This window comes from Kogia breviceps, chromosome 16, assembly GCF_026419965.1.
Source record: "Kogia breviceps isolate mKogBre1 chromosome 16, mKogBre1 haplotype 1, whole genome shotgun sequence".
NCBI lineage: Eukaryota > Metazoa > Chordata > Mammalia > Artiodactyla > Physeteridae > Kogia > Kogia breviceps.
In genome coordinates this window covers 7,463,491-7,482,737 of record NC_081325.1, presented here as the reverse complement: position 1 = coordinate 7,482,737, position 19,247 = coordinate 7,463,491, and the positions used below count along the sequence as shown (strand labels likewise).

General features: G+C 42.6%; 1 protein-coding gene and 1 non-coding gene across 8 annotated transcripts in view; one reads left to right on the top strand and one right to left on the bottom strand.

Annotated features, from left to right (window-relative positions):
• The window catches only part of MTUS2 (microtubule associated scaffold protein 2), a 499,652-nt gene that overhangs the window by 413,063 nt on the left and 67,342 nt on the right, over positions 1 to 19,247 (bottom strand). The gene's annotated exons all lie outside the window — the stretch shown is intronic.
• Positions 6,342 to 6,448, top strand: LOC131743577 (U6 spliceosomal RNA). Its single transcript, XR_009331849.1, has one exon. It is a non-coding gene; the product is annotated as a U6 spliceosomal RNA (small nuclear RNA).

Sequence of the window (19,247 nt, the reverse complement as noted above, 5' to 3'; positions counted from 1 at the left end):
ATTTACAAACACAGAAAGATACTTAAAATGTGTGTGGCATAAATAAACAATGTTATATCGGACATAAGAAAAGAAAGAGCAATAGGACAGAACTAATGACTCGGAAATAAACCTCATTATATATAAAAATGTAATACATGACAAAGAATCCATCAGCAGGAAGGAAAACATTGTTTAATAAATGGTTTGGCAAGTACTAGCTAGTAATTTGTGTGTGTGTGTGTGTGTGTGTGTGTGTGTATACGTATACACACACACACATATATGGATGTATATATACAAGTTTTACACACAAATATATCTGTAACAAATATTTGTTATGTGGATGTGTAAAATTCAGGCACCCCGTTCTAGATACACAAAATTAATTTGACACCATTTTATACTAAAAAATATAAAAATAAATCAAAATTGAAAATATCTCAGGCTCTACAGGTAACACCTTCTATGCTTAAAAACTACAAAGGAAAAGAGGCATAGGCACCTACATAAAAATGTAACACCACTGCATGTTCAGAAAAAAAAAAGACTAGGAAAAATATTTTTGCTAAATATGAGTTTTTATAGGTAAATTGATAAAAGAAGCATTAACTCAAGAAATAAGCAAGTCATAGATAAAAAGCCTTCTTGAGTGTCCTGCAGAAAAGCTCCTCAACTGGGCATCCTCCACCCTTAGGACCCAGGCTATGCTTTCCCTTCCAGCCTCATCTCTTGCAGCCGGGACTCCTTCCACAGCAAACTACTTAAAGCTACTGACTATCTCCAGGGGAGTCAGAGCTTCCAAAAGCCCTATGTCTTTGTGCTTTCACTGTACTGGAGTGGCCATGCTCCCACCGGAAAATTCTTCTTTCAAAACAGTTCAAGCCTCACCTGCACCAGGACACCTGCCAATGCCTACCCGTATCCCTATATGCTGACCTGCCCTGTCCAGCACTGTCCAGAAGGGCTTTCTATGGTGATGAAGATGTCCCATATCTGTGCTGTCCAGCATGGCAGCCACTAGCCACATGTGGCTATGGAGCACTTCTCAGTAGCCAGTGCAACAGAGAAAGTTTATTTTAATTTTATTTTTAATTTTACTTCCATTTAAATGTCTATATTGGGTGGTGGCTCCCCATACTAGACAGCACAGCCATCTAGACTGAGGCCTTCAGGAGTTCCCTAACTTTGTCTTATTTATCTCTGTATCCCCATCACCAGCCCAATGCCAGGTACACGAGCGGAAACTTCATAAATGTTTTTCAAATGAATAACTTTAGGTGTCAATTATGAACCAAACACTCTACAATACATTCTATAATACATTCAATGTATTATCTACCTGACCCTTAAGACAACAGTATGAAATACCACTTTATAACCTCTGTTTTACCAATGAGGAAATGAAGGAACTAAGAGGTCTGAGCAAGGTGCGGGCTAAATGTGTCCCCTCTCCTGCCACATTCATATCTTGAAGCACTAACCCCAACGTGATGGTATTCGGAGAAGAGGTTGTTGGAGGTGATTAGGCTTAGATGAGGTCATGAGGGTGGGGCTCCCATGATGGGATTAGTGCCCTTCTAAGAGAAGGAAGAGACTGAGCTCTCCCTCTCTCTCTCTATCATGTGATGACACAGCAAGAAGGTGGCTGTCTGCAAACCAAGAAGAGAGCCCCCTCTCCAGGGAAATGAAACTGCTGGTGCCTTGATTCTGGACTTCCCAGCCTCTAGAGTGTGAGAAGTCTATGTTTGTTGTGTAAGTACCCCCCAGTCTATGGTATTTTGTTGTAGCAGCCTAAGCTGACCAAGACAAGTAACTTGCCCCAATCACACAGCCAGTAAATTTGGAATGGGATTCTAAGCAACAAGCCAAAAGAATGATTGTGGATATTACGTTTATTTCACTATGCTTCCAAGTTTTTTGTGATATGGGTATGGTAACTTTCTAATTTACATTTCTTTCTTAAGTATCTTTATATTAATTTTTTTATATTGAAGTATAACATACATACAGAAAAGTGAATTAGATAGTTAAATGAGACAACACAAAGTGAACCCCAAAGAACTACCACCCAAATCAGAACCAGCGCTCTGCAAGCCTCCTCCAGTGCCCTCCCACACTCTCCCAACCACCTTCCCTACAGACAAGCTCTCCTCTGACATTTTACACAACAGATTTGTCTTGCCTATTTTTGACCTTGATAACAAGTGAGCTCATACACTGTGTACTCTTGTCTGTCTGGCTTCATTCACTCAACACTGTGAGGTGTGTCCCTGTCACTGTATTCAGCAGCAGCTCTACTGATTACCGTACAGGCTTCCACTGTAAGAATACACCACAGGCTGCTCATCTGTTCTCGTACTGAAGGACACCTGGGGCTATTAAGAATAATAGTACCATCCACTTAATCTTTCTAAACTCTAGTTTTCCTGTCTTTAAAATGGAGATATGATTTACACCAAAGCGTCGTTGAAAGTATTGATCAGGATAACACACAGGTTGGGCAAAGGGGGGTGAAGGGAGTCAAAAGGTACACACTTCCAGTTACAAAATAAACAAGTCATGGGAGTGTAATATATAGCATGGTGACTATGACTATAGCTAACAGTACTATATTGTGTACTTGAAAGTCACCAAGAGGGTAGATCTAAAGAGTTCACATCACAAGGAAAAACATTCTGTAATTGTGTATGGTGACTTATTGTGGTAATCATTTTTCAGTGTATACAAATGTCAAATCATTATGTTGTACACCTGAAACTAATATAATGTTATATATTAATTATACTTCAATTTTTTAAAAAAGATAACACAAAATACTGAGCATGTAAAAGGGAGTAAATACAGGGTAGCTCTTATTCAATTAAAAAAAAAGGAATAATGGTGCCACGAACATCCTGGTATGTCTTTTGATGCATGTATGTGCCACACTTCTGTTGGTTATATTCCTAAGAAAGGAATTATTGGACTATAGGACCTGCAAATATTTAAATTTTGACTAACAGTTTTACAAATTGGTGTACCCATTTACACTCCCACCATAGTATGCGAGTTCTAATAACCTCCAATGTTGTCAATACTGATATTTTTGTCTTTTTAATTCTAGTATTTCTGGGGTATGTTTATTGGTATTTCATTGTGGTCTTGTTGCATTTTCCTGAGGACTAATGGGATTGAATATCTTTTCTTTATTTATTTGTCATTTGGATACTCTTTTTTTGTGAACGATATGTCAAGTCTTTTGCCTACATTTCTACTGAGTTGTCGTTACTGCTTTTTAAATGTTTAGTTATTTAAATATTTGGATATAAGATCTCTATCACCTTCATTTTTACAAATATCTTCTCTCACTCTGTGGCTTGCCATTTCAAACTCAATCATATTTTCCTAATAAGCATAATATCCTCATTTCAATGTAGCCCAATATTTTCTAAAGAGACTGATAGTGACTTTTTAATACCATATAATGAAATTTATACTTTTAGTTATGTCATTTTTTTCTTTATAGCTGTCTTTTTTAGTTACCTATATATTTAGAATAGCTACCATTCTCTCTTTACCTCTAGCAATGATCCTTATCTCTAGGTCTACTTAGATAATAGTGACATAGTCACACTAGCTTTCTTTCGGTTAATGTTTTCATGGTATACATTTTCAGCCATTATTGTTCAAATATTGCACCTTTCTCCCTACTACCTTCCCTCATTTTCTGGGACTCTAAATACACGTACACTAGATTGTCTTACCATGTCTCTTATGCTCCTTTCTGTTTGGCATTTTTTTCTAATTGCTTTTAATTACCATGCCTCAGCCTGGACATTATTTTAATCTATTTTCTAATTCACTATTTCTCTCTTTAGCTGTATCTAATCTGCACTTATGCCTACTGTTGAGTTCTTAATTGCAGTTAATTTTTTAGATCTAGTTTTTTTATACTTTCTTATAGTTTCCAGTTCTACTCTTTTATAGTTCTAGCTCCAGTCCAATTCTCCAACTTATGCCTGAATATAGGAATAACAGTTATTTTAAAGTCTGCGTTTGATAACTCCAATAACAGGGTAACCTCATTACATGTTCCATTTCTTTTGTCTGTTTTGTCTCTTGGTGTTCAGTCAATTCTTGTGTTTTTTTATACATAATTTTTTTAATTGAAGGCTAGAAAGTATGCATGAAAACTGTTAAAGATAACTTGAGACTCTGAAGAATGTTATCTTTCTCCAGAAGAGATTTTACTTTTGCTTCTGGCAGGCAGTTAGGGTAAGGAAGACTGCTTAATTTTATAAGGGATTGTGATAGGCTTCTGTCTTTGCAAGGGCTGGCCTATTTCCAGCTCAATCATATTCCTAGATTATAAGTTTAAGGTATTCCAAATAAAAGCATGATGCGTTTATTAGAGCCCCTCTTTTTTGGGTGGGCTCTGAACTGCATTTTTATTCTCTGCCACCCATGAGTCTTCTAGAAGCTTTGCTCAGCTTGAACAAGCACATGCTTCAAGGGGAAACATAGTGCCAACAGTCAGGCTCACTCCTCTGTGATCTTGGATCCACAGCCCTTATTGAATTGGTAGCCCTCCAGTGCACTTTGAAAATAGTCGTTTTTTAAATTATTACTGAGGTGAAATTCACATAAAATGAACTGAACTGTTTTAAAGTAAACAATTCAGTGGCATTCAGTACATTCACAATGTTGTGCAACCACCACCTCTATCTACTTCAAAAACATTTCCATGTGTGCAAGAGGAAATCTCATACCCATTAACAGTAACCTCATTGTCCCCGCCCCCAGCCCCTGGAAACCACTAATCTGCTATTTCTATGGATTTACCTATTCTGGATATTTCATATAAACGGAATCATAAAATATGTGACTTTTTGTATCTGGCTTCTTTTGCTTAGCATAATGTTTTTGAAATTCATACACACTGCAGCATGTATCAGTACTTCATTCCTTCTTATGGTTGAATAATACTCCATATTACATATACACCATAACTTGTTTATCTATTCATCTGCTGATGGACACTTGAATTGTTTTCACCTTTTGGCTGTTGTTAATAGCACCACTCCGAACATGCATGTACAAACACAGGTTTTTGTTTTGTTCAGGCTTGCTTTTTTTTTTTAGTTTTTCTATTTTCAGCAGGTGAATTCTTTTATAACAAATCAGTCCACCATTGCCAGAAGAGCTCAAATTTAAATTTATACTCGAAAAAATACAATATAGAAAAAATTGATCCTGAACTAGTTACTAACTGGAATGCTTATTTTTTAGAGTACAAAACAAATACTCAACTTCAAATAATTTGACAAACATTTGGAAACTACTTTGTTGCTTTTTTAAGACTATAAACTTTCCTTAGAGCTAAATACAGAAACAATTAGTAGTGCAAAAACCAACTCAGCCCTAGACACATATGCTATACAAATTAAAATATGAATATTCTCTTTTACACAAAAAATAAAAAGATAATCTTAAGTAGTTCCCCCTTTATTTCTCAAGCTAAAAATGCCTAGTTTTCAGCTATATGTTACTCCTACATTTAAAAAGTACTACAGTGGCTATAAGGACATTGACATATAAAAATGAACATTTGACAGAAAAGAAATAACATCTTAACACAAGGAATATTAATTGGGCACAAGTAACCTAGATTCCCAGCCTAACTGAGAAGCTTATGCATAAGAATGATGAAAGCTAAATGTAAACTTTATAAAAGACTATAAAGTTTAAGAGGAATATGAAAGAGAACTATGAAAACAGACTTGCCCAACAAAGAAGAGAAAGATGGTTATAAGACTGTGCCAGATGACTTTGGTTAATTCCTGCAAAGTCTAGAAATGTGAAAGTAGAATAAAGAAATTACAAGTGTAGAAATCTGATTTCACAGCTTATCTCATTACTCTACACCCACGCTACTGAAACAAGTGCCAGGTTCATTTGAAAAACACAATATTAAACTATGATCACTTACATGGATTCTCATTTTAAAGTAAATAAAACTATCTCAGATGCTTTTCAACATCTTAAACTGAAAGTTTTAGTAGCCCAAGAAACCCACTGCTTATTTAGTCTCTAGTGAGAAAGGTAACAGGGATTAAGCAAAACCCTTTGCCTTTTTGTGGCTCTCTGTGCCTCAATTTCTCCAATAATAAATTCCTTTTTATTTCTGGAACTGAAGACCCCATACAGGATGTTTGGGAGAATCTTGGAGTTGTGTACTACATATGCTAGTAAGAAAGAGAAATGTGCAAAATTATTTTTAATATAAAATGTCAGTGTTTTTGTTTCCTCCGGACTATATTCCCTAAAAACTCTAACCTTCTTTGTGATATACCAACTACTGGTTTTAAAAAGGGTAAGGGGTGCTCGCTTCGGCAGCACATATACTAAAATTGGAACGATACAGAGAAGATTAGCATGGCCCCTGCGCAAGGATGACACGCAAATTCGTGAAGCGTTCCATATTTTTTAAGGTTTCCCTGGTGGCACAGTAGTTGAGAGTCCGCCTGCCGATGCAGGGGACATGAGTTCGTGCCCCAGTCCGGGAGGATCCCATGTGCCACGGAGCGGCTGGGCCCATGAGCCGTGGCCGCTGAGCCTGCACGTCTGGGGCCTGTGCTCTGCAACAGGAGAGGCCACAACAGTGAGAGGCCCGCATACCGCAAAAAAAAAAAAAAAAGAAAAAGTAAGGGGCTTCCCTGGTGGTGCAGTGGTTAGGAATCCGCCTGCCAATGAAGGGGACACGGGTTCAAGCCCTGGTTCAGGAAGATCCCACGTGCTGCAGAGCAGCTAGGCCCGTGCGCCACAACTACTGAGCCTGCGCTCTAGAGCCCGCGCACCCAGAGCCGGTGCTCCAAGACGAGAGAGGCCACCGCAGTGTGAGGCCTGCGCACAGCAATGAAGAGTAGCTCCCGCTCACCACAACTAAAAAGAAAGCCCACACACAGCAACAAAGACCCAACGCAGCCAAAAATTAATTAATTAATTAATTTAAGGAAAAAAAGGAAAAGAAAACATTCTTATTGTCCTGACTAATATCACAAAAACCAGAGGATAGAGATATCCTTCTTTTACTAAATCCTTTAGGAAAACGTAAATACATTTTTAATGAAGTCGGTCATGTTTAACAGTAAATCAAGCTTTAATTTTCATATTATCAGAAGCCCGTGTGCACACGGGGTTGAATTAGGGAAACATCCTTATTCCTGGGAATACGGGACCATTGGATAAACAGGGAGGTGTGGGTCAGTGGTTAGGCATCCACCAAAGTTGCTTTTCTTTTAAAGGAATAAGGTGGCTAAGGCCCCGGGCCATCCCAACTCGATGCCTTCTCCCCAGAACACAGTCCAAGCCCTTGCCTTCTGTCCTAGGAATTAGCCGACCCAAGTACTGGCCCCACAGGCCACAGGAGCCTCTGCTGCCTCTGAGTCGGAAGCTGAACCCTGCAGCCACGGAGAAGGCAGCTGCCTCCTGCACCAAGGCTCACTCTAGGCTGCTCTCCCAGGGCACGCGGCATCTGCCTTCACTGCTCCAAACAGCCAGAACATGCAGCTTGGCGCCATGATGATGTGAGCTTGGGAGTCCACCCAGTGGCTTGACTGCCTTCCTCCTCCCGGGCACCCACTCTGTCCCTCTGGTCTAAAGCCACAAGAATCTGACCCCCTCAATTCTCCTTCAACTCAAACTCTGCTCCTGTTCCCCCCCCCCTCCACTCCTTTAACAGCCCCCCGTACGGGGAAATATATATATCTATATACCATATAGATATAGAAAGTCATGTCATATTCTTATAGCACAAAGGAGCAAACTAGAACTACCAAGCAGGTGAAGTCACATGCCACTCTGAAATATTAACAGATGGGCCCCCTCTTTGTTCTCCACTCTTCCCTCCGGCACAGGGTCCCCACTCAGGCAGCCAGGCGTTCAGCACCATCTCCTCAGGATCGGTGTCCCAGAAGAAAGCAGAGACAACCGGGTCAATCCTTGGCCTTCAGGTTTCCAAAGCCTCCGGGGCCACAGGTGGACATCTGATGAGGGAAAGATTAGCCGGGCAATCGGCACACCCGCTGCACCGACGCTGCGGGGCGGGACAGAGTCTCAGCACGGAGGCAGGCGAAGGGAGAGCCAGGCGTGGGTCGGTACCCTGGTACCCAGGACAGTGCTCTCTCCCTTCGCGGGGGCCACACTGGGCGCCCGAGGCCTCCAGCAGCAGCTCATCAAAAGGCACGGGCGCCAAGGAAAGGGAGAAAGCCACACCACCACTTTCTCAGCTGTGAGTCAGACGTCCCTAAAGACTCCCAGAGGTAACAGGCGCATTTGGAGGCAAAAACTAGGTCAGGACAGAAGTCAGAGAAATCATTTTTATCTCCAAGCAAAACGCGTAGCCAAGGGAAAACCATATTACAATTGTAAAAGGGAAAAAAAAAAAAAAAAATCACCCATCAAGTTGACTTTCAGGCTCGCAAGCAGGGCTGGAGCTGACAGGGGTGCCGTGTGCTCCACCTGTTTTCCTGCCAACAGCGCAGAATCAGGGAACAGCACAACACCTAACAAAGTCTCCCTCGGGGGCTTAAGGAACACAGGCAGAAGCAATGCCGAGTCGGAGCAGCTCTCTTTATTTCCCTAATACAAAATCCAGCCTCGGCCATCATGTCTGGTCTTGAGGCACTGCCCAGAAGAAAAGCAAGTGCGATTATAAGCACGTCAACTCAGCCTCAGCATCCAAACATTTGGAACATTACAAGAGGTCATCAGAGAATAATCTGTGTAAATCTACACAAAGGGCTTGCCAGGAACAGCATAAAATTCAATAAGCTAATCATACGGAGACAGCATGTGATCATTACTGCTGTCAGTAGAGTTGCTTATACAATCCATGAATCTCTTCAAGAGAACTTGAAGAGTATTTTAAAACCAAAACTTGAAGTATTTTAAAACCAAATACAGAGCGAGTGTTGGTGAGGATGCAGGGCAACAAGGACGATCACGCACTGTCCGTGGGAGGGTAAGTTGGTACCACCCCTTCCAAAACCTGTTGGGCAGTCTCCCCTAAAACTAAACCCTACAACTCAGCAATTTCACTCCTGAGTATATATGAAGAGAAATGAGTGCAAAAAATTATGTACAGAAATGTTCGTAACAGTATTATCCATAAGAGCCAAAAAAACTGGAAATGATCCAAATGTCCCTCAACAGCAGAATGGATAAAGTGCAGACTATCCATCCAACAGAATATCTCACAGCAACAAAGAAAAAACTCCAAATGTCATATGCTACAGACATAATGCACAGCTAAAAGAAGTCAGACACAGGAGAACAAACCCTGTGATTCCATCTACACAAACTTCAAGCACAGGCACAAAGCTTCTATGGTGACAGAACAGTGTTACCCTGGAGTATGGAGGGGCTGGCCAGGAACACACCTGCTGGGGTCCTGGAAGTAGTCTACACCTCGATGTGGACCGTGGCTACACAGACATACATACGCGCAAATTCACTACGCTATACATTTAAGATCTGTGTATGTCAGTTATAACTCAAAACAAAAGTAAACTTTAAGAAAAGCAAATCACGTAACACATTCACCACAAGGATGGCCTGTTACTGTCAGCATTAAAGAGCCCCTGTATCCTTAACGGTAGGTACGGTGGCGAGTGAAACAGAAAGGATCCTTCTCTTCAGAAGCATAAACTGGAAAACAGACACAAGAACACTAACACAGAAAACCAATTAATGAGTACACAGAGGGGGGAAACACACCAAATCAGGATGCGATAGGAGAGCGACACGGAATAAACACCAACAGTCGACACCTCCACCGCGGACAACGTCAGGCTGACTTTTGTGCACAGTTAATCTATCGTTTACAGGCATGTGTGACAGATTTATTTCATTTTGCAGCAAGCATCTTAACTTAATCATGGTATTTGGTAGAATTTGGGGTCTAATTCTGTTAATTCCACTCCTGGGAAGTGTCATCTGATAATATAAAATGTGCACTCATAAAAGCCTTCAGTGTTTGCTGCAGTTAAAATTTACATCCATAAATTTCCATTTCATTAGTCCAGCTGACTAACAGCCATCCAGGCCTGAAGTCAAGGAATCATGAGTTACTTTCTGCCAGAGAACCCCCATATAAATAAGCTGCATCTCCCAGAACCGTAGCCATCATCATCTGGGAAACATCTCCCCTGAGGGCTAGCATAGGGAATGGACATGGTAAGATCCTTAAATGACTTATTACCTGAACCTTGGCTTCCTCATTTGCTATATGGTGGAAAATAGGGCCCATCTTTACAGAGTTACTGCAACAGTAAAAACACGGTAACGGTCATTGGATGGTGGACGCCATGTGGGCGGCCACCGGGTCTATTCTGTTTCATCTCTGTGTGCCCAGCCCAATCACACAGCAGAAATACCATAAACACATGTTTGTGGTGATTAATCTTGTGTGTCACCTTGGCTGGGCTATGGTGCCCAGATGTTTGGCCAAATACAAGTCAGTCTAGATGTTGCTGTAAAGGCCTTTCTTAGATGTGATTAACATTCATAATCAGTGATGTTAAGTAAAGCAGTGATGTGGGTGGGCCTCACCCAATCAGTTGAAGGCCTTCAGGGCAAAGAACAAGGCTTCCCAACAAAGAAGGAATTCTGTCTCAAGACTGCAACACAGAAACCCTGCCGGAGTTTCCAGCCTGACAGCCTGCCCTACAGATTTCAGACCTGCCAGTCCCATGAAATAAGTAAATCAGTCAAAAGAGAGAGAGGGATGGAGGGAGGGATAGAGAAGACATAGTCACACACACACACACACACACACACACACACACACACACACACACACACACATCCTGCTAGCTCATTTCTCTGCAGAACGCTAATACATACATTGAGTAATGAGTAAAAATGAGTAAACATCAAGCACCCAGAACCATAAGGAGTTTACAGTAAACACACAAAACAATGTTACAGCCTTACCTCCTTCCTCTTTACCTGGTTAATTTCCCACTGCGCTGAAGATATGCACTGATTTGTGTGTATCTCATACTTTAAGTATTAAAACCAGCTACAATGTACGTACTGCCTGCTTACCAGGAGCGGAGCACTGTGCTGACCAGATTGTTTCATTTTAAACCACAGACCCATGGCGTGAAAGGAAGGAGCCGATATCCCTGTTTTACAGGAGAGGACGTAGCACACAGTGTTGGTTCTCTACTGCCACATCGACACTACAGAACGAAACCCCAGATCCCAGCGGCTCGTGACCCCATTCACCGTCCAGGGCACACGTCTGCACATTCACTGAGGCACCGGGTCCAGGTGGGTTCGGGTCTGTTCCGGGTCCCACTCTGGGGCCACGGCCATGGGCGTGGCAACTCCAGGGCACTTCTTCTCAGTGAGGACCCCCTGAGCTTGAGCCCAGCACACAGCCCGTTCAAGCCTCCACCTGCGTCCCCTCCGCCTGCGTCCCCTTCGCTGATGTTCAGACTCACCAGCCAAGGCGAGTCACACGGCGAGTCACACGGCCACGCCCAACATCAAGGCCAGGAAGACTGTGCTCCCCAACTAGGAGCCACGGCCACCGCGTGAAGTATGATGCCATAACAGGGGGCGAAACAGGGGACTCAAGTATTCAATCGACCATGAATACCTCGTCCAAAGTCACAGAACAGCCAGTTGAAACCAGGACCAGGGCTTCCCTGGTGGCACAGTGGTTGAGAGTCCGCCTGCCGATGCAGGGGACACGGGTTCGTGCCCCGGTCCGGGAGGATCCCACGTGCCGCGGAGCGGCTGGGCCCGTGAGCCGTGGCCGCTGAGCCTGCGCGTCCGGAGCCTGTGCTCCGCCACGGGAAGGGCCGCAACAGTGAGAGGCCCGCGTACCACAATAAAAAAAAAAAAAAAAAAAAAACCAGGACCAGGTCCACTGGACTCCAGGTCTGCCTGCCTGCCTGTTCTCATCCTTCTAAAACAAACAGCTATAAAAAGGCAGTGAGTCTCTACCCCACTAGCAGGAGTGACTGCAGTCACCTTTATACTTTGTTCAGTCAGCTATAGCCCCCGAGGTGCACCCCACCCCAATCCCGTCAGTACCTCATGGTTCCTAACAAGAGTGCCCCCCACCAGGGGCACTGGAGTTAACACTGGCCACCGTTAACTGTGTCCAACCAGTTTAAGATGTTCCAGATCCCACTCCACTACAGTCGATGTTCCAGGTGGAATTCTACCAGGGGAACAAAGCAGGTACTCAGAAACCAACGGCTGAACTAAACTAAAAATCGCTGGTCTTATTAAAACCTATGAATGCCTGAGGGACTAAAATAATCTTAGATGTGTGAGATGTTCTTCTTAGTGAAGTTGCCAACCATTTCTCTGTACGCCGAGTTCTTCTATGCACTTTCACTCTACCTTTGGTTCATATGAAAACAGAGAGACCCAACACTGAATCTCACCAGGAAGGAAACCAGAAGTGCTATGGAGAACCGTGCATGGCTCCCATTCCTGGCCCCAAAGGGAGAGAGCAAGGCAGGCGAGGCTCCACCCACCACCCAATATTCTCCATGTGCTAAGCCAACCCACTCAGCCCTCGGTCTGCCTTCAGGCTAAATGATGAGAAAACTGCTGGTCAATTACACCCGGACAACCACCATTTTAGTGGATAAAACACCATGCCAGTTTTCTCAAAGGCAATCTTCTGTTTCATACATAATTTCAGTTATAAATGCACCTATTTTTACTACATCGGGCTAAACAAATTAAAGATCACAGCCCATAAACATTTATTTTTTTCTTGGAAAGGTTCGCATAGAGAAAAGAGGCGGCTCACGGCTGAGCTGGACCTTGGCAATCTCAGCGCATCCTGGTGATGCTGTGTCCCCTCCACCTCCTGCCCTGCTCCGTCCTCGCTGCCTCTGCCTCCCCTTCCTCCATCCCACCTTCCCCTCCACAGCTCACCAGACATTTCTTCACGAGCTCTCGTCAGAGCATAGAACTCTCCTCCTCAAAGCACACGACGGCTCCCAAAAACGTATACGCTCCACGGCAGTGCCCTCACCTCCCCAGCGGCCAGATCCTGTGCTTCTCCTCCAGACTCAGCTCCCACCGTGACCACCTTCGTAGCCCAAGCAGCTGGCACACGCCTGGCACCCAGAAGGTACCCAAGTGTTTGTTGTCGAGTGAATAAATGTGAGTGTCCAGACTCACTTCCTACTAAATAAAGCTCTCTCCCATCACCTATATTTCCCAAGTTCTCCCACTGCTCCCCGAATGCAGTACGGACTCTCTCTCTCCACACCTCTGCTCATGCCAGGCTGAATCTCAGCCTGGAAGGACCATTCCATCTATTTTCTACTCATCAAAATCCTTATTTCAGGCCAAGCTCAAATGTCAAGTTTCAGGACTTCTCAGATTTTTCTCTTGAAATCATTTTATCTCTGTCTGGAACTGATTTCCTATTCCAAGTGCTTTGTATTATTGTCTGTCTGCCTCTCCATTACAGAGAACTTAAAAGTAGAGCCTTAAAAAAAATACATCTTTGTATCTTCCTTGTGCTGATTTAGCACAACATTTTTCAGACAGTAATACATTAAAAATATTTATTACATAAAATCTCAGGCTGCTGAAAGTTCATAAATTATTCTTCTATTTGCATCAACTGAAAAATAATTTTATGCTATACATGCTGTACATTTAAGTAGAAGAAAATCTCATGACTATAAACACTACAACACCTAGTTATATCCCACAAGTATAACAAAATCTCGATTATCTGGTACCTTCCTGCCCCCAACATCTTAGTAAAACAAGAATCTAATAAACCAACAAAGATCAAAATCCCATTTACATCCACACTGCAAAAACAAACGAACGAATATACAACAAACAGCGCACACAAAACTGAAAAGGCCTTAACGGTCTTCGGAAATCATATTCTAGATCTACTGTTATTTCATCAACTAAACAGCTTCGCTGATATAAGTCTCTCACATCAGATTCTGTTTTTCATTGCAAATTGTACTACGATTTTTCGGTATATTTTTGTAAACATGATTTGTAGGGGGTTACTAGATGAAATTTCAAATACTGAAAAGAGGGCTGACAAACTATTTTCATGAACGAGGTTAATTCAGAATGCATCAATCAAGTACAAAAGTCAAGTCTAGAACTAATTTTTTTTTAAGTAACTTAGAAAAAGAAACCAGAGTGAGACAATAAGATGTCTGCCACTGGCTTCCACACCATCTGTGACTGAGTTTATGTGATTAAAACATGAAGGGGAATTTACCTAATGAAAATTAAGTACAAGTTGTCTTATTTGATTAGTTCTCTCCTTCACACTCCTGGCCCCTGTAACTAAATGCCCTGGTGAGGGCTCTTCTACACAGCTGTCATTTTAATGGAAATAGATTTCAGTAAATTCAACAAATTTCTGTCCACCACCAATTCCTAATCCATGTCAACCCCATTTAACAACCAGAAGAACCATTATGAATTTGTCAGCACTTTAATTTCCCTAAATGCATTTAATTGATCTGTCATTACTCATTAGGTATTAACATCATCTTCTCTTAATAACAAAGCACAACAAAATTAACCATCATAAAAGCTCGCTATTTTTAAAGCCGTACCTTTTAGAAACAGATTAGATGGGGATTTGTGTGTTCAATAGCTAATTTGACTGTTATTATGAAGAACATAATAACCAGAGGCTGAAGAGAATTCCCACCTTGGGGAGGGAGGGGGGAGGGGGGAGCATCAGGTGTTGCAGAAAACAGCAAACAGAGCAAGACTGTTAACCGCCCCCAGAGCAACGCAGCATCAAACTAAATATGAATGCGTGCCATTTTTATTAGGCATCCAGAGTATCAAGATCCTGGTGACGGATAACAATTCCGGGGTGGTCTTACCTTTCAGTCTTTATTTTCATTCCCGCAGTCATACCTACTTTCTTTTGGTTTCACAATAACAACCACCGCCCACCACAGGAAAAGCTAACACCTCCCACGTGTTTGCTAGAAGCAAGATATTGTTCTCAGTGCTTTGCATCCATTGTTCCATTTCATACTCACAAGACATCGCCACAGAAGTGCTCTATTCCCCCAGTGGGTAAATGAGGCAACCAAGGAGCAGAGGTGACGTCACCTACCCGAGGCCCCAGGTTTGTCAACGGCGGAACCGGATTCAAAAGCCACCCGTGGACTCAGACCCAGGTCCTATCGAAAAGGTATAGTTTCCCCCAAAGTGTGAGGGGCCCTCAGTGTGGGACAAACAAGACCCACCCCAGAGAGAAATGGGAAGCCCAGGAGATCACTCAGATGGCAGTTAAGATTTTGAAAACATAGTGCTGGATATTTAGAAAATGTTTAAGTAGCTTCAAAGCAGCTGATGCTTAGTATTTCTTCATGAAGGACAACCAAATGTTAGCTTGTAAAACATTTAAATTGACTATATGTTCACCCACGTGTGTTAGTATCCAACACATTTTCATTTGTCCAATGAAAATATGAGTCTTATATAAAACAGAAAATACAGGAACTTAACCAGGAATTCATTAATTGTTTAGTCATTAAACGAGTAGAACCAGAATCAATATATTTCAAATTCTTTCCTTAAGGAATCTTCAGTTCCATTGACTTCTGCAAAGTTAGGGATGGTCAAGAGCTTCTTACATCAGAATAATTAAGCACAACATTCCAATTCTGGGCACAATGCAAAAATGATCCAAAAGTGCCTTACTTGACCCAAACCATTCCAGGACCCAGAGGCAATCCAGGCCTCTCTCATCTCCCTGTCCTCTCATCATTAGAGACAGAATCTGGGGCTTCCCTGGTGGCACAGTGGTTGAGAATCTGCCTGCCAATGCAGGGGACATGGGTTCAAGCCCTGGTCCGGGAAGATCCCCCATGCCACGGAGCAACTAAGCCCATGCGCCACAACTACTGAGCCTGTGCTCTAGAGCCACGAGCCACAACTACTGAGCCTGTGTGCCACAACTACTGAAGCCCGCACGCCTACAGCCCGTGCTCCGCAACAAGAGAAGCCACCACAATGAGAAGCCCACACACCACAACGAAGAGTAGCCCCCATTCGCCGCAACTAGAGAAAGCCCACACACAGCAACGAAGACCCAATGCAGCCAAAAATACATTTATTTTTTTTAAAAAAGGAATCTGAGATAAGGAGGATGAATGAAATTATTTCCTTTATAGTACAGTATATAATGGAACCGGTCTTACTAATGGAACACATCTTGCCTGAGAAGACAAATTTGGTGCTGGTTTATCTTTCTGAGCAGAAAGCGATGTAAGTACCCTTTTTTGAAAAACAAACAAACAAAAACAAAAAATGGCCATCAGGTAGAGATCTCATCTACTTCTCCACTAATTCCCACTAATCTTAAAGTGATTTCCACACCTTTTCCATTCTTTTTCAGTGCCCAAAGTATAAGAATTACTTTGAGATAATCCAAAGATAGTCCCCTGGCTGAAGGCTACTGGGCACTGCTGCAAGTGATTGAAACTGGGAGACCAGATGGCCACAACCCTCCCCTTCAGGCAGGACCAGCACTGACCACAGGCACGGTGCCACAGAGCAAACGGCACGCTAGCTTAGCCCCACGTCCCCACAGAGGGGCTGCAGCAGCTCCCTCCCCTTTATTCTCTATGCATGTGAGCTTAGACTTTTGTCTCCACATTTTTCGAATTAAATGAATCCACACCAGCAAAATAAATTCTACTGGAGTTGTTACCTTGGTCAGATACATCTGTACCCAAGAGCTAAAGGATACTGCTTGCTTGCAGGGTAACTCTCAAAGCTTTTCAAGCAAAAGGGGGGAAAAGCAAATATGGAAAGCAAATGAAAGCTAAACAAAAAATGTATGAGTCTGGTCAACATGGCATGGACTCTTTTCTCTGTGCCCCTTCCACCTAAGTACAACTATAAACCCTGGAAACAAAGCAAGAGTCGACCAAGGCAGAATTCTGAAAGGTAGAAGGCAGAGGAAGGTAGATGGTTAGGGACCCTAGGACTGAAGGAACAACAGAGCAGCCTGGTGCCTTAGGATCTCCTGCTCAAAAGCAGAAGGCAGCCCAGGCCTGGCATTTCCTGATTCTCCACCTAGCAACAGAAGGCAGCGCAGGTAGGCGCATTCCTCCCCTGAATCGAAAGGGAGTACTGCTGACAACACCATGTGAGCCAAGCAAGGGGGACTGATGGGAACCCCTGCTGACAGTAAGCGGCCAGTGGAAGCCTTCTCCTCCCAGTCAAGTGAGAATACCAACCTCCACAGAGAAACACAGGGGGAAGGGGGAGGTGGCTCCACAAAGGGCAATTCCAGCACAAAAGTACCTGGAATACCCACATGATTCCCCTCTCCACCTAGAGGGACCAGGGAGCCAGGCAGCACAGGTTAGAGTGACCTTCCCCACAATAATATCGAGCCTCTGTTTCCATGGACTGGACACTCCCTTCCCCATCAAGAGACACTGGGCATCTGGGCAATACCAGTAACGTGAACCTCAACACAACAAACAGCCAGGCACAGGAAGAGTCACTGTCCCTACGAGCCAGAGATACTCTTACCCCATCTAGAGGTGCAAGGGGTCCTGGCCTGAGGCCAGGAAGCTACTTCCACCCCCTCAGGCAGCACCAGCAGGGACCAATGTGAGCCCCAGTGGCACCAGATACATTAAGCAGGCTTCAAAATTAAATTACCAATGGAACCACAGCCCACAAAAGTAAGCCAGGATCTGTGTTCTAAACCTAAACAGTATGACTGCCTTCCAGAATAAAATATTGAAATAGAATTTAGAAACTCCTAACATAATAGCCAAAATATCCAGAATACAATGGAAAAAAATCACTCATCAGACCAAGACCCAAGAAAATCACAACTTGGGTGATAAAAAACTATCAACTGGCACCAACCAACAGTGAGATAAATAAGATGTTGGGATTATCTGACAAGGATTTTAAAGCAGCCATGATAAAAATGCTTCAACAAACAACTAAAATTTTTCTTAAATGAACTGAAAAATATAATAACAAAAATAAAAATCACAGTGGATGGGCTCAGTAATAAAGTGGGGATGACAGAGGAAAGAATCAGTGAACATAAGGACAGAACAATAAAATTTACCCAGCCTGAACAACAGAGAGAAAAATAAACTGAAAAAAAAAATTAACAGAGCCTCAAGCACCTGTGGGACAATAAGAAAAGGTCCAACAATTGTATTTTTTGGAGTCCTAGAAGAACAGGAGAAAGAGAGTGGACTGAGAGAGTATTTTAAGAAATAATGGCTGAAAACATCCCAAATTTGGTGAAAGACATAAATTTACAGAAACAAAAAACCAATGATTTCCCAAGAAGATAAACTCAAAGAAATCCACACCAAAACACATCATAAACTTCTCAAAACTGAATACCAAGAAAAATCTTGAAAGTAGCAAGAGAGAAACAATAGATAACCTATAAGGAAACACCAATTTGGATACTCATCAGAAACCATGGAGGCCAGAAAAGTGTTGAAAGAAAAGAACTGTCAACTGCAAATTCTTTATCCAGCAAAACTATCCTTCGGGAATGATAGATAAATAAAGACATTCTCACGTGAAGGAAAACTAAAACAATGTGTTGCTAGAAGACCTACCCTTAAAGAATGGCTAAAGGAAGTTCTTCAAATACCGAGAAGTCATGATGTCATAAAAAAAAAAAAAAGGAATCTTAGATGAAATGGACCAGTTCTTCAAAAACCACAAACTACCACAACTCAACCAATACAAAAGAGAGAATCTGAATAGCTCTATAACTATTGAAGAATTTAATTCATAAGGTAAAAACCTCCCCAAAAAGGAATCATGAGGCCCAGATGGTTTCACCAGAGAATTCTACCAAATGTTTAAAGAATTAACACTGATTTTATACAATCTCTTCCAAAAAATAGAAATTGAGGGAACAACTCTCAGCTCATTTTAAGAGGCCAGTATTATCTTGTTACCAAAACCAGACAATGATAGCACAGAAAAGAAAAAATAATATAGACCAGGGCTTCCCTGGTGGTGCAGTGGTTGGGAGTCTGCCTGCCGATGCAGGGGACACAGGTTCGTGCCCCGGTCTGGGAAGATCCCACATGCCATGGAGCAGCTGGGCCCATTAGCCATGGCCACTGAGCCTTTGCATCCGGAGCCTGTGCTCCACAACGGGAGAGGCCACAGCAGTGAGAGGCCCACGTACCGCAAAAAATAAATAAATAAATAATATAGACCAATATCTC